Here is a 15710-nt window from a genome sequence, read left to right as displayed (position 1 = left end):
AGCTAGAAAAAGGAAAAACAGGAACAGAGACAAGAACTCAGCACCCGTGCTTCCCCCAGTGCATTGAGGGCTGGGGGCTCAAACCGGGGTCACATGTATGACAAAGAAGCCATCTTCTCCATGAGCTATCTTGCTGGCTGCCATCCAGAGTCCCAGGTGATTTGTATGAACATTTAATATTAGAGAAGCTTTTTCTCTCAGGAAAAGTGCAATAGGGGATGATATTACAGAGAGGAGAAAGGAGACAGGAGAGACTGTGGATGTTCACTCAGATACAGTCATGATTTAATGCAACTTTATTTTGTTATTCTCCAGTGAAAATGATGAACTAATCATTGCTATGCCCCAGGGTGTTGAGGTGTTGACAGTCAACACATCCAACACATACACAGTCCCTCTCAACACCAAAAGAAGAGAAAATTAAAAGAAGGAAGGGTCAGACACCTAGGTTCCTTCTAGGTTTTATGTTGAGTGGCTGAGAAAGTTGTGGTGCACATACACAATGGAAAACTACTTAGTTATTTTAAATGATGCACCTCATCTTGGATGGAGCTTAAAATAACCCTGTTAAGTGAGATAAGCCAGAAAGAGAAGGATGAATATGTTGAGAAATAAGAACAAAAGGGAAAACACAAAGCAGAACTTGGACTGGGTTTGATGTATTGAACCAAAGTGAAGGCCTCTGGAGGGGGTGGTGTGGGGAGGGGTTCAGGTCCTGGTGCACAATGGTGGAGAAAGACCTAGACTGGAAGTGATAATGTTTTGCAGAAAACTGAGAAATTTTACACATGTACCAACAACTGTTTTTACTGCAAACCATTAAAAAAAAAAAAAGGAAAAATAAGAATTAGTAAATTATTTATACTGGCTCTACTGTGATCTTAAGACAGCTATCGTCTGTTCTCATTTCTCTACCTTACAAGAAGAACTAATTTGTTAAACTAATTTGTTTGACACTTAGGTGAGAGGAACTATTAGCATCTGTTAGAGTTTTACAGATTAACAAGCTTTCTGATTATTTTAAATATCTGCAAATATTACAAATCACAACATGGTGTGACCACCATACCCTGGTAACTATCTCAATTTGTTTAAATATGAGCAGCTGTTATTCCTGGGGGCTATTTAGTTGAAAACCTGGAAAATGTGTGGCCTGTGGCCTGTGGCCTGTGCAAGTGCGCCATCTTCTGGCTCTAGAGACTTCAACTGAGCCCTAGGGTAAGAATGTTCCTTCAAAGGCAGCGAGTATATGTTCCCACTACAGCAGCCAGGCAGCCAGGGCTGTTTCCACCACCTGGCATCCTGGTGCTAAGTGTGCACAGTAAGCACCTTACTCCTTTCTATAGAAAGATATCTGAGAGACAGGCAAACAGAGGTTTTTAAACAGTTTGTGCCTGCAGGATCATCTAGGAAGAAAAGATAATTAATTGCATTTCAGAAATGCCATAGCCCTTTAAAATGATCTATCCCAAATGACTCCATTTCCATATGGAAAAATGAAGCTTCAAGCACTACACAGCTTCCTTCCTTTACTCAGTGTAAACACATAGTCCTGCTACCTAGAAGAATGTGAAGATACATGTCAAAACCAAAGACAACTTCCAAAACAGTCTTCTTGGCCTCCTGTAAATACACCTTACTGATAACAAACTTGAAGCATCATTTGCAAAGAACCCTAACTTCTCATCTGATAGTCACATAAAAACCTCCACCTCTGGTAGCTGTAACCTTTGGTAATTTCATTGTACTTGTCAAGGACAGGGGAAAAAAATAATAACAGGTAGGGAGAACTTCTTGCTTAATTTAATATCTTGAAAAGACACATTGCTAGGAATTTAATCACTGCATCTGTCACGCCAATGAAAGCCAACTCTTGCAAAAAAAATTTTTTTAAGTCCTAATCCAATGCTGATTTATTTGCCTGGATCACATGTCACTGAACCAGGAACACCATCCAAAGGGCACAGAGACAAGTCAGTATCATCCGATAGAGGGCAGTGGTGTACAGATACTCATGACCACCCTGCTCTGTTCTCTAACAAGAAAAAAATAATAATAAGGAAACATACATGTGTATTCCTGCAACTCTAAAGCTATTCTCCTGACAGTGGAGGTAATCAATTTTCAGATGCAGAAAATCATCTATAAAGCCAATAGTGTGACACGGACAAATATTAATCAGCAATTCTTATTTGCCCCTCAACTCTTGGCTCCAGCTCCATGTTCTGCCTCCAAGGCTCGAAAATCAAAGGTATTTTACAGCAGGACAGAGACAAGCCCAGCATCTGTCTGAAAACAAGGAGGACAATTCCCTTTCTCACCACCTAGCAAAACAAAAAACACAATCCAAAAAAAAAAAAAAAAAAAAAAACCCAAGGGAAACAGCTTCAAGAATCTTGAAAATTATACCTATTTTTGTTTGGAACGTGTGAAATTATTACAAGTACATTCACCAAGAGGAAGGACTATTGATGGATGACTCACAATTTAGCTAAATTCAATGAACCACACACTGTGCCCAGCCCAGTAGGTGACTCATGCATTTTTTATTTCAAGTATCAAGTGTTTGCCAAAAACAGTATTTAAAAAAGTAATGAAAATTGTTCTGAAAGAGCTCGTGAATAGGGTAGGACTACCCACCGACAGCCTTATTTGTGCTCTGACCACTTACGTGGGATTTGGTGGGTCTGTTCTTGTCAGACACAACGGTGTTCACCACAGCAGTGCTGGCAGGCTGAGGACTGCTTCCCTGCCTAGTGTGCATGGTTCTGTCACTTCATTCTGACATGCGATGGTTAGGGGTGTCCCAATAATCTGCGTGTTTAGGGGTACACATAAGTCTTGCTGAAATGTATTGCAAATACAGGCACTCTGTGGGCTAGGTGGTAGTGGGCTAACTTGAGTACACACATTACCATGTATGTGCAAGGACCTTGGTTCAAACCTTTGCTCCCCACCTACACAAATGGTAAAGCAGGTGTCTCTCCATTATTCATTCTCTCTCTCTCTCTCCCTCTCTCTCTATCTCCCCAACCCTTTCAATTTCTGTCTCTATCCAAAATAAATAAACGGCATCAAAAATTCTTGTAAAAATACATATGTTCGTTTCTGTCTTCTACTAAACTTAAGATCGGATGTATTTTAAAAGAAAGAATTTCAACACTTTAAAATCTCTTCCAAGTGATATGAAGTTGGGAGTTCCCAGTGTCGTTGTTTCATTTTATTATTAGAGCAGGAAAAAATAAATGACAGGGGAAGAGGAGACAGAGAGGAAGAGAGAGAGAGAGATGCCTGCAGCACTAATGAAGCTTCCCTCTGCAGGTGGCAACCAAGGCCCTAACGCCAGGTCCTTGTGCATGGAAACGTGCACACAGAACAGGGCGCATCACTCGCTCAGTCTCCAGTGTCACTAATATTTATTCCTAAAGATTATTACTTTTCTAAACCTCAAAGATCTTTGTCAGGTCTGGTCTTGAATCTTCAGTTCACTCACCACTTTAGGCAAACATTAATGAAGTTTGCACTATCTTTCTTCTTATATGATGCCAGGGAATGACTCCATACATGCGTGACACTGCAAAGCCTCTTCCCCAGTTCAATTGTTACTCTATTATTTAGAGATTGACAGAGGACAATTGAGAGATGCCGAAGCACTTCTTCGCCATCCACTGAACATCACCTGCTTTTCCTCTTATCCATGGTGCCAGCCAAGATGCTCCCATATGGTGCCAGGAATTAATCCAGGGTATCACACATGGAAGGCATCCCTCTGTTTCTGAATCAGTCCCAAGCCCTGAAGACCTTCTGTACACACACTATGAACATCACTTCTTTCCATTATCCAGTTAAAAAAAAAATAAGTGTAACAGGAATTTAACAGACTGACTCCATGCCTTGCACTCTATGGTCCTTGTTTGTAGATTTTTAAAAAAAATTACATCCAGTCATAAATCAAACTACTTATTTACACGTGTTAATAACAAGATAAGTTGGTCTCTAGAAACCTTACAAAGCAAAAGACACTCGGGTATTATTTTGCCCTTAGAAGGAATGGGATAGAGATGAAAGAGGCTTTTTCTCCCTTACATGCTTCCTCTCTGCTGCTTGTCAACTGCTATATAACAAACCACACCAAAATTAATAAATTTAATTTTAAAGGTCACTAAAGGTCACTAAGGTCACTGCTTTTATTGTCTTGTACAGCACTCTGTGTTGATGGGGCTCAGCTAGATGGCGTGGGCTTTGATCTCTCATGACGTTACAATGGCAACAGAAGCTATTAACAGATACCCAGTATGTCTTCTTCTCTTCAGGATATGGTCCCTGGGCTGGGATGGCTGAAGTATCTGGAGCTCTGCGATAGCTCTCTCTCTCTCTCTCCACATGATTAGCTTCCATTCCAGAGCACTGACTTACAGGATGTAGGGTGGGTTAGAGAGGCCATAATAGTGGTCACTCATAAAGAGATATTTCACCTCTGACATCTTTTAGAATTTCTTGTGTGTGTTAACATAATAAATGTCAAAAACACTTTCCATTGGTTTTAAAATTCTCTGCAGAAAATAGACTCCCTTATGCTCTCTTTCTCTCTAAAAATTTTATTTTATTAGTGAGAAAGATAGGAGAAAAGAGAGAAAGAACCAGACATCACTCTGGTACATGTGCTGCTGGGGATTGAACTCAGACTTCATGCTTAAAAGTCCAATACTTTATCCACTGTGCCACCTCCCAGACAACCGGACTCCCTTATTCTCTGCACCCTAAGTGAACTTCTCCCACTGATATGGTACACCAACACTTCACAACATGACTACCTCTGGTTGGTTGGGCTTCTTGGCTGGTGAGTGAATTCCTTCAGAACAAACATTCTAGGTGAACAGGAAAAAAATATTGTGTGCTCTTATGTCCTAGCTTTAAAAGGCATGCAGTGTCCAATCCACTGCACCATGTGGGTTAAAAGTAAGTCTCACGGGCATCCTAGAACCATGAGGGAAGATAAAAACAAGGGTGAAAACTGAAAGTATTCTACACTACGGGGCCAACCCTGGAGACAAGCAACCCCATCCACCATTACCACCAGTGGTTCAGAACTGTATGACTATTTCACCAAAGCTGGAGTTGACTGATATCAAATATTGGAATAGCTTTCCAAAACTCTGTTGAAAGAGATTTTGAATTCAAGATTTTATAGAGCCATAGGATCTTCTGGAGAATTTTCTTTAATGATTTCTCACTGAGATAACAAATTCAAGTACAAAGCTCCAACCTAGTATGTTTGTCTTTCAATGACTTCTGAGTCAATCTATTAATTTTACTTTAAACTTGAGCCTAAAAAGTCTTAATCATGGGTGCTGAGCGGCAGTGCACCCAGTTAATCACATGGATTAGAATGTGCAAGGATCTGGGTTCAAGCCCAAAGTCCCCACCTATAGGAGGGAAGCTTTATGAGTCGTGAAGCAGTGAAGCAGGTCTCTCTCTCTCTCTCTCTCTCTCTCTCTCTCTCTCTCTATATATATATATATATATATATATATATATATATCCCCATTCCATCTCAATTTCTCTTTTCTCTATCATATAAATAAACTATTTTTTTATTTTTGAATGTACCTACTTCTAAGTAAATTCCATTTCTCACACATATTAATCTGAACAACTTTCCAGAATTAGTCACTCCAATAAAACTCAAAATCACTCAGACATCCTAGGTCAGCTGAGTAGAATTACCAGGTTTTCTGAAGTAGTAACTTATGGCTAATGTGAAAGCCAAAATCCTCGAGGAATCAAAGTGGGGTTTGCAGTTAACAATATGTACATACTTTTCCCATATTTGGGAGCTACTCTCTACCCTGATCCAGCTTTCTAGTCCTATTCCCAAATGTGACACCATCTCCCCAGACAATACTGTTAGCCCACTTGCAAGTTAGCTGTTGGGCTCAGGCAAAAATCAGTGAAGTCAAAGGCCCCTTGGAATATACCTAAAATAGGCTTCCTAGCTTTTTTCCAAAATGGAAACCCCAAATCTCATCTTCGATAGTCTTACCTTTAGGTTCCTAATTGTTAAACAATCTGTTCTACTTTATATCTTAATGCTTTCAGTCAGCAAATGCTACCATGATACCAGTCTGACTTCCCTGGGTAGACAACCTTATCAAGGAACCCTGGAACCACACCTCTCCAGAGCCCTGTCCCACTAGAAAAAGATAGAAACAGGCTAGGAGTATGGATCAACCTGCCAACGCCCATGTCCAGCAGGGAAGCAAGTACAGAAGTCAGACCTCCCACCTTCTGCACCCCATAATGATCCTGGGTCCATGCTCCCAGAGGGATAAAGAAGAAGGAAGCTTCCAATGGAGGGGATGGGATATGGGACTCTGGTGGTGGGAATTGTGTGGACTGTACCCCTTTTATCCTATGGTCTGGTTGATCATTATTAAATCAATAAAAATTGGGGGAGGGCAGGTGGTAGTGCAGCAGGTTAAGCACACATGGCACAAAGTGCAAGGACCAGCATAAGGATCCTGGTTTGAGCCCCCGGCCCCTCACCTACAGTGGAGTGGCTTCACAAGTTGTGAAGCAGATCTGTAGGTGTTTAATTTTCTCTCCCCCTCTCTGTCTTCCCGTCCTCTCTCCATTTCTCTATGTCCTATCCAACAACAACAATAACAACAACAATAAACAACAAGGACAACACAAGGGGGAAACAAAAGGGGAAAAAATAGCCTCCAGGAGCAGTGGGTTCGTGGTACAGGCACTGAGCCCCATCAATAACCCTGGAGGCTAAAATAAATAAATAAATAAATAATGTGAAAAAAATAAAGTATTTAAAAGAAAAAGAAAACCCCTTTCACAGACCAGGCAGGCACTACTCTGTATTTCATGTGTACTGACTCATCTAAAGCTCATAACAATACTCTGAGGTAATTATCACTGCTATTCTCATTTACAGTTCAGGAAACTGAAACCCAAAAAGGTGAAGGGAAATGTCTCAGATAACACAACTTTGTAGGATAACCAGTGTGCTCTAATTCTGGAATCCAGGCTCTTGATGAGCATGTGATGATGCCCCACTAGTCATCAAGAAGGCCTGCAAGAAAGAGCATGCAGACGGCCATTCAGCAAACCCTTAAGAAAGTTTCTGCAGCCCATTGCTCCATTGGTTGTTGTCTTAAATATACTAAGAGACGGTAGCAGCATGACTGGCTCCCCACATACAAACAGGTCCATGTCCACTGAGGGAAACAAGAATGTGAATAGCATCAGCTGGTGCCACACATGAAGCCCTGAACTATGGGTTGATTTCAATTTTAAGTGCTAGAAGAACCCAGGTGGGGTCAGTGAAGACACAAAGACATTAGACAAAATGCTTTCTTTGGTTAGCTTCCCATGTAAGCATACCTCTGTGAATTACCAGCTTTCCATTATTATGTGATTAATACAGGGCCGTCTATCACAAGCAAACCTGTGATTTTGAATGGCAGCCTAGTATTTCAGTAGATCGCCCTCATGAACGAAATCTGCACCAGTGAGATCTCAGGAAGTAATATTGAGGATAATTAATTTTTTGTCTAATTTTTCTGCTAGTTTTATTTTATTTACTTGGTTGTTTTTTTTCACTGCACCCACCACCAAAGTTCTATATCCCCATCCCATAACCACAGTCATCCTCACAAAGTCTGATAGTCAGTTTGGTTATTATTCTATTTGCAAGTTGATGAGTTTTACTTATTTACACTCCACATATAAGTAAAGCCATTGGCTAGTTGTCTTTCTCTCTTGTTTTGTTGGGCATAATCACCAGTCCCAGGATGAACAGTTTTTGGTTTTTTAATGTTTAGCAAGGAATATGACTTACTATCTCAGAGAGGAACTATCTGGAAGAGGAAACATGAGCCTTTGATTTATTCTTCTAGTAAAGAAGCTTGCCGTGGCTTAGGGTATAAAGCACCATCATGACTGTCAAATTCCAAGCTCCAACTCTGGCTCTAACCTTGGGCTATTCCCTTAAGTTACAGAAAATAAAGGCAAAGAACTTACAGTTAAGCAACCATATTGAAAATGAAGTATATCTACTATTCAACAGTACAAATATGTGAAGGAGATTCTGCATTTGGGTGAAAATAATCTTTCAAGAGATCTGACCTACTCAAATATATGCACTTTAAAAAATATTCTAGGTTCAGGATTGAGTGTGCCTTCAATTAGAATCCCTACATAGTCTTACCAAAGAGGCACAAACTATAAAAACAGCATCAGGAGAAGAACTAGACATGAAGCACAGCTTTGCTGCCTCTATGGGGAAAATGAAGTATGGGCATACTGATGAAGTTATGCTGATTTATTCCTACCACATCTCATAGAACTACCTGCAAAAAATCAAAGTGTCAACAAGTAGTAATTCCTACAGTAATAGTAAATAGTATCTGTCAAAATGCTATACAATTGCTCAAACAATATTGAGTGAGCCCAGAACCTAATTTAGAAAAAAAAAATACCCTTATTCAAGAAGAAGATTTTTACAGAATCAGTTATATAAATACAGACTTATCCACAAGTACATTTTTTTCCCAGTTTATTGGGGCAAGGGTAATGGTTTATAATACAATTGTTGACCCACAGGTAAGCCTCTCATCTCCCCATGAAAGGTATCTAAGTAAGACACTCTCCCCCTACCCAGCCTAGATCTTTCTTCCACAATCATACAGCAGGGCCCCAGCGGCCTTCCATCCCACCTTTTCCCTCCTTTCCCACAGTCCTTTGCTCTGATGCCATACACCACACCCAGTCCAAGTTTCACCTCCACAAGTACTTGTTGTTCTCCAAGCACCTCATTAGCATGGATATTTAACCACAATTCATCAATAACTGAGCTAATAACAGTTCTCATAGCAGACAAAATTAATTTACCTTATGGTGATTTTTAAATCTCTAGTTATTAAAAGGGTATACTATTTTTTACACTATAACATGAAATGTAGTCACTTTTACTATAAAATCTCAAATATTTAGGTTTTTGTCAGGGAAATTTGTTTTACAGCACTACTATGTCTCAGGGATACAGTTTCGCATGTCCCCTGAAATGTGCCAACACTCTTCTTTGACTATCAAAGTGCAACTCCCCTCCACTTGGTCGCCAACTCCCTTTCAACTCCTTGTTAATTTCCTCTCTTAGTATCCTCAGATCTTCTGATCTAGACCAATGGTTTATTAATTAGTCTCACCTTGTATTTTCTCTTGCTTTGCTTCTTAAATCTCCCATGGGAGTGAGATTATATGACATTGGTCTTTCTCCTTCTGACTTTTTTCACTTAGTAGAAGCCCTTCCAGAGCCATATGATTTCATCTTTTTTCAAAACTGAGTGATATTCAATAGCGCACATATATCACAGCTTATTTAGCCATTGTTTTGTCATTGGGCACTTGGGTTGTTTCCAAATTTGACTATTGTTAATCATGCAGAGATGAACATAGATGCACATATTTCTCTCCAGATATGTCATTTTGAGTTCTTGGGATTAATACCTAGAAGAATTACCAGATCACATGTTAGTCTATTTTTAGTATTTGGAGAAATCTTCAGACTGGTTTCCATCCAGGCTGGACCAATATTTCATTAACATCTAGCTGTAAAAGTACTTCTTAAGTCTCCATACGCTCACAGCACTTGTCCCAAGAGTTTTTAATGTAGGCCATTCTCACAGGTGTGATGTGATAGATGTATCACTGTTGCTCTGATTTACATTTCTCTGATAAATGATCATGAATTTCTCTATTTCTCGTGTGCCTATTGCAACTCTCCTTTAGTAATGTTCAAATGGCCCATTTTTTGTTGGGACTGTTTGGTCTATGGATCAACGCTGTGAGTTCTTTACATTTCTCATTGTTATCCTTTGTCTAGTGTATAGAGTGTGAATATCTTTTGCCATCAGTAAGATATCTTTTTGATTTGGTGATGGTTTCTTTTGTTCTGCAAAAGTTTCTCATTCTGATGTAATCTCACTGGTCTTGCTTTGCTTCTATTTGACTTGCTATAAGACTTGAGTCTCCAGGGAGTTGGGTGGAAGTGCAGCAGGTTAAGTGCAGGTGCGTGCAAAGCGCAAGGACCAGAGTAAGGATCTCGGGTTGAGGCCCCAGCTCCCCACCTGCAGGGGAGTCACTTCACTTGCTTGGTGAAACAGGTCTGCAGGTATCTATCTTTCTCTCCTCCTCTCTGTCTTCCCCTCCTCTCTCCATTTCTCTCTGTCGTGTCTAACAATGATGACAACAATAAAAACAAGGGCAACAAAAGGGAAAATAAGTAAATAAAATTTTAAAAAGACTTGAGTCTCCAAAGACATCTCTACAACTGACATGATGGGAGTGTTTTGATGATCTTTTCTTCTATATATTTTGTTAGTTCTGGTATAACATCCAAGTATTTAATGCATTTTGAGTTGAATTTTGTGCATAGTGTCATATAGTGATCTCATCTCATTCTTCTGCATGTGGCTACCCAGTTTCTCTAACACCACTAATTGAGGACTATTCTCCATTTTATACTCTCATATTCTCTGTGATAACAAGGGCTTATCTCTGTAATTTTAAGGCACTAAAAGTCATTTCACAAAGGAGAAATCAGTGTAGTGCTGCTGTAAAGACACAGACCATTAACCTATTAAAAACAATTACATAATTGCATCATTATAAAAATATTATTTTATGTTCCTAATATCATTGTCTTAGACCCATTAACTAACAACAGATGCTATAAATATAATAATCCACTTATGTTGTTAACAACATAATAAAAATCTTATTTAAAATCCCCAATAAACACCAAACACTCCAAGTCACAAAATTCCACTGATCTTAATGATTCAGTTTTAGTAAAAGTGAAAATACCATCTAAATACAATCTCAAGGAGGTGGGAGAGGATATCACTACATCTAAGTTTGGTGCTCCATTATATGGAGTGTGTTAGTTCAATTTTCCTAACTTGGGAAAGCTTTTCATCACCATGTCACAGAAACAAACAAATTATGTTTTTTATCCAGGTTTAGAATCATTTTACTGCTTCTTTCAGAGTTTTAAAAACTGCATTCAGGACTCATCCCTGTGGTCTTTCACCAGGAACCCCACGCTCTTCACTTTCTTAGAGGGCTATCGTTCTAGATAAATACACTGTGGTCATCTAGCTGCTATTCTGGGATCACCGTGTTTGACTTCTGCTCCAATCGAATTCAAGAAATAACTTCTTACTTGACATGCATTAGGGACTTGAGTCATTGTAAGCGGATATAAAAGGCAAGATGACTGTAGGAGATGGTTGGAAATGCACTGAATATATATTTTATCATATATACATAAATAGATATTATACATAAATAGATATCTCTAAGGGTGTAGACTGGCTTAATTCTTGATTAGAAGCACAGACTCTAGAATCAAGCTGTACTTGAATCCCAACTCTGCTACTTATAACTAAGTATCTTTGCACAAAATATTAAATTCTCTGAGACTATTTTTCCTCTGTTAATAAGGAAATAATACCTACCTCATGGGGTTTTTGTGAGGATTAAATGAGGTACAATTGTAAAGTGCTCAGACAAGTGCTTGGCATGCAGTAATTGTTGCACAAGGACTTGTTAAGTAAAATAAATAAATATACATCGCATTGTTAACAGTTATTATTTCTGAAGGAATAGGCTGTGGGGGGTATGAGTTGTTTAAATTTAATGTGCATTTATGAACTGCTCAATCTTTCTACAATTTTAAAATAAAACTATATATTTTATATATTCTATAAAACACATTTTATAAGAATTTGTTCTTATAAAGTCAGGGGGAAAAACAAAAGAATTCCATCTAGGAAAAAATGCAAAATTATCTTTAAGAATAATGATAAACATCAGAAACAAATTCCTTTCTATAATAATTAGTAGCATAATCTACATACTGCAAAGTTTTCTGTTAAACTACAACTCCTGTGTTTTAAAGAAGTTTAAATTTGGACATGTGTCCAGCTCAAGATTCAACTTATCTATCATCAGGAAACAAGTAAAACTAATGAACACATTTGCGTAGATTCTGCTGCTATTTCTAAAGTCTGTTACCTTCCTACAACTCATTAGTGTCTGCTTGTAAGAGATAATATGTGTGAATCATACAAATCTTGAATTTCTTGAACAGGAACACAGATTCATTCACTATTGGTGAATAATTAAAATTTCTATACATGCATAATATTCTCCTTTAAAATACATTGTGTAGTTGACAAATAGAATTAGAAATAATGATTCTATATATTATTCCAATTTGAAATAACAGCAGCACACATATTAGATACAAATGTTCCAAAGTGAGGACTTTTACAGACAGCTATATAATTCCTTCTTTTTTCTACATATTAAACTGGTTTTAATCTAATATCACAACTACAGTTATTTGTCACACTTTAGCCCTAGGTAAGGGCTGTTACATACTACTTCCCCAAGTTTAAAAAGGTATATGGAAACAGCAAGATGCCAGCAGGCAGACGGTGCCTTTCCATTTAGCTCCAAAGAGATGAACTGTAGCCGAGGTAGAGTTGGGTCTTATGGGAAAGCCATTCAATCCAGAATTACAGACACAACAAACCAATGAAGGAAATCCCAAGAAAAGCCAATAGCTTCTCAGACCAAGAAACAACTCCAGTGAGTACTTCTACAGGACAGAGGGATAGCCCACTCAGGTGGTGAGTCCCTCACCTAGGCTTTCAGAGTATATCCCAGCTAATTCACAGTAGGAAAGAGACAAAAGAAGCTGAAAGACTCCTCATTTTTTTTTTACTTGAAAATGTAAACAGTCTGAGGCTATGCTCTCTCACAGGGAAGCTGAGAGTATTGAGGGTTACGTACCCCTGATCAACAAAAGGATCTTAGTACAAGAGACCCACAGAAGAGTGATCTCCAGTGATTAGGTTCCACCTTCCTAAACTCATTGGGCTCCTTCCGGTCTGCAGACAACATGCTTTCTGACTACACTTAAGCTACACTGCACAGCCCTCAGCATTCCTACCTTCCTAATCACAGAAGCCTTCAACGCCACAAGCTATCATATCAACCATGGACATAGCCTCATGACACCCCATACTAAAGTGCGTGAGGAGAAAGAGAAAAGCCCTGTCTTCCTCCTCCCCCATACTGACTAAGCAGGACAAAAGCCCAGGAGAAAGGCAAAATAAATCAGAGGCAGGTAAAGTCCCAGAGGGAATCCTTAAGCTGTTCAAGAGCTTGCCACATACGTGAGAAGCAGTAAAAGAAATTCTCAAAGGATACAAGAGAACAGAGGAGAACCCAAGGAAGGGCAGAAATATGAACCAAAACTAAAGAGACAAAAGCCGAAATAGCAGCATTATCAACTGTGTTAGCTAATCTATCAGACAGAGTAACTGAGCAACAGAACATGAAGACAATAAATGAACCACAAACAACAACAGAGAAACAAGCTGCAACAGCTGAACTGAAACCCAAAGACACAGAGTGCAGAACCATAACTGCCAGGTTAACAAACAGGCTTGAGAGAATAAAAAGTATAATCTCAGAAGAAGAAGAGGCAGAAAAAGGTGGAGAACAAAGAATAAATGATATTATAGCAGAACATTTCTCTCAAATCCCTAACTGTGAATATATTTATTCAAGAAACACATAGAAACACAAACAGAAGGGGCCAGGAGGTGGTACACCTGGTTAAGTGTGCACATTACAGTGCATAATGATGAAGCAGTGCTGCAAGTGTCTCTCTTCCTTTCTACCTCTCCCCTGCCACTCTCAATTTCTGTCTCTATCCAATAATAAATAAATAAATAAAATATTAAAAATAAATCCAAACATAATCAGTTCAGGCCTACCCATACCAAAACACATCATATATAAGCTGACAAAGACCAAATATAAAGAGACGACCTTAAAAACGAAAGAGTATTACCAATTGTGCTGCTATGAATATAAATATACACAGATATTTTTGGATGGATGTTTTTGGCTTCTTAGAATATACCTCCAGGAGAGGAACTGATAGGTCCTGGGGTAGGTCCACTTCTAGCCTTCTGAGAGTTCTGCAGACTGCTCTCCACAGAGACTGAACCAAATTACACACACACACACACACACACACACACACACACACACACTGACACCAGCAGTGAGGGAGGGTTTCCTTGCCCTTACAACCTCTCCAGCATTTGTTGTTATCATTTCTGACGTATGTATATTTTCACAGGAGTGAAGTGGTATCTCATTGTTGCCTTTACCTGCATTTCTCTGACAATCACTGACTTGGATAATTTGTTTTTCATATGTCTGTTACTCTTTTGGATATCTTCTTTAATAGTCAAAACCTGGAAGCAACCCAGGTGTCCAACAACAAATGAGTGGCTGAGAAAGTCATGGTATATATACACAATGGAATATTACACAGCTGTTAAAAGTGATAAATACATCTTATTCACCTCACCTTAGATAGAGATTGAAGAAATCATTTTAAATGAGATAAGCCAGAAAAACAAGGATGACTATAGGATGAACTCACTCACTGACAGAAATTGAGGAAAAAAGAATAGAAAGGGAAATACAAAGCTGAGCTTGAACTGAGTTTGTTACATTGCACCAAACAAAGTAAAGGACTCTGGGAGGAAGGAGGGGGCTTTCAGTCCTGGTGCAGGATGGTGGAGGAGGATCTAGGTGTGTATGGGGGGGGGGGGATTAGAGTGTTTGCAGAAAACTGAGAAATTTTACACATGTACCAATAACTGTATTTACTGTAAACCATTAGCCCCCCAATAGAATATCTTAAAGCAAAGGGGAAAAGTAAAAGGGTCACATAAAGAGGAAAGCCTGTGAGACAGTCTGCGGACTGCTCAACAGAAACCAGAGAGACAAGATAGCTTCTCTTGCTCCATACCATTTGATCCTGCATCTACTCATCTGAACAAAATCAATGCAACTGGTGCCACCTTGACATGTTTCACTTCAGATTATATCCAGAGAAACCAGATATAAGATGTCAACCCTCCAGCTCCATTACTCTGATGAGACCTTTCCTAGCTCACAGGGCTCCATAATTCCATTTTGGGTGGAACACTTCCTAACAAAGTTACAGAACCTAGATAGAGACCAGGGGCCACGAGATAAAGCATATGTGCACATGTATCCATAAACTGGGGGAAAAAATATATATCTTAAAGTAAAAGTGTGCAACAGTCTACAGTGACTCAATAAGTACAGCAAGCAAACAGAAAGACCTAAAAAAGACACCATAAAGTACGTAATGAAATAGTTTCTACTTAGACTTAGATACTCTCCTCACCTACTTCCTATTTCACTTCCCTCAGTCACTCTAAGTCCAGTCTTGTCAGATAAAGTAAGGACTACAAAGGCTGGATAAGGGCAAGAGACCAGCACACTTTAGTGACGGCCCTTTGGCCACTACCAGCCACCCCCTCATCTGGGGCCCAACTAACGGTGAAAAAAGCCATCTGAAATGGAACTAGGTGCCATAGGAAAGATTTCACCAGTAACAGGTTAGAAGCATCATGACATGGTAAGGTGGCACTGGTAGCAATGTTTTAGTTGAGGTCAACAGAGGCAGTATAGCAGGGTAGGCATCAGAGAAGGAAAAAAACATCAAGAAATATGAGCACAGGTTCCTCAATGCAACCTCTTTAGGATATATTATTGATAAATAACAACCA

Source organism: Erinaceus europaeus, chromosome 16 (genome assembly GCF_950295315.1).
Source record: "Erinaceus europaeus chromosome 16, mEriEur2.1, whole genome shotgun sequence".
Taxonomy (NCBI): Eukaryota; Metazoa; Chordata; class Mammalia; order Eulipotyphla; family Erinaceidae; genus Erinaceus; species Erinaceus europaeus.
This window is presented reverse-complemented; position numbering follows the sequence as displayed.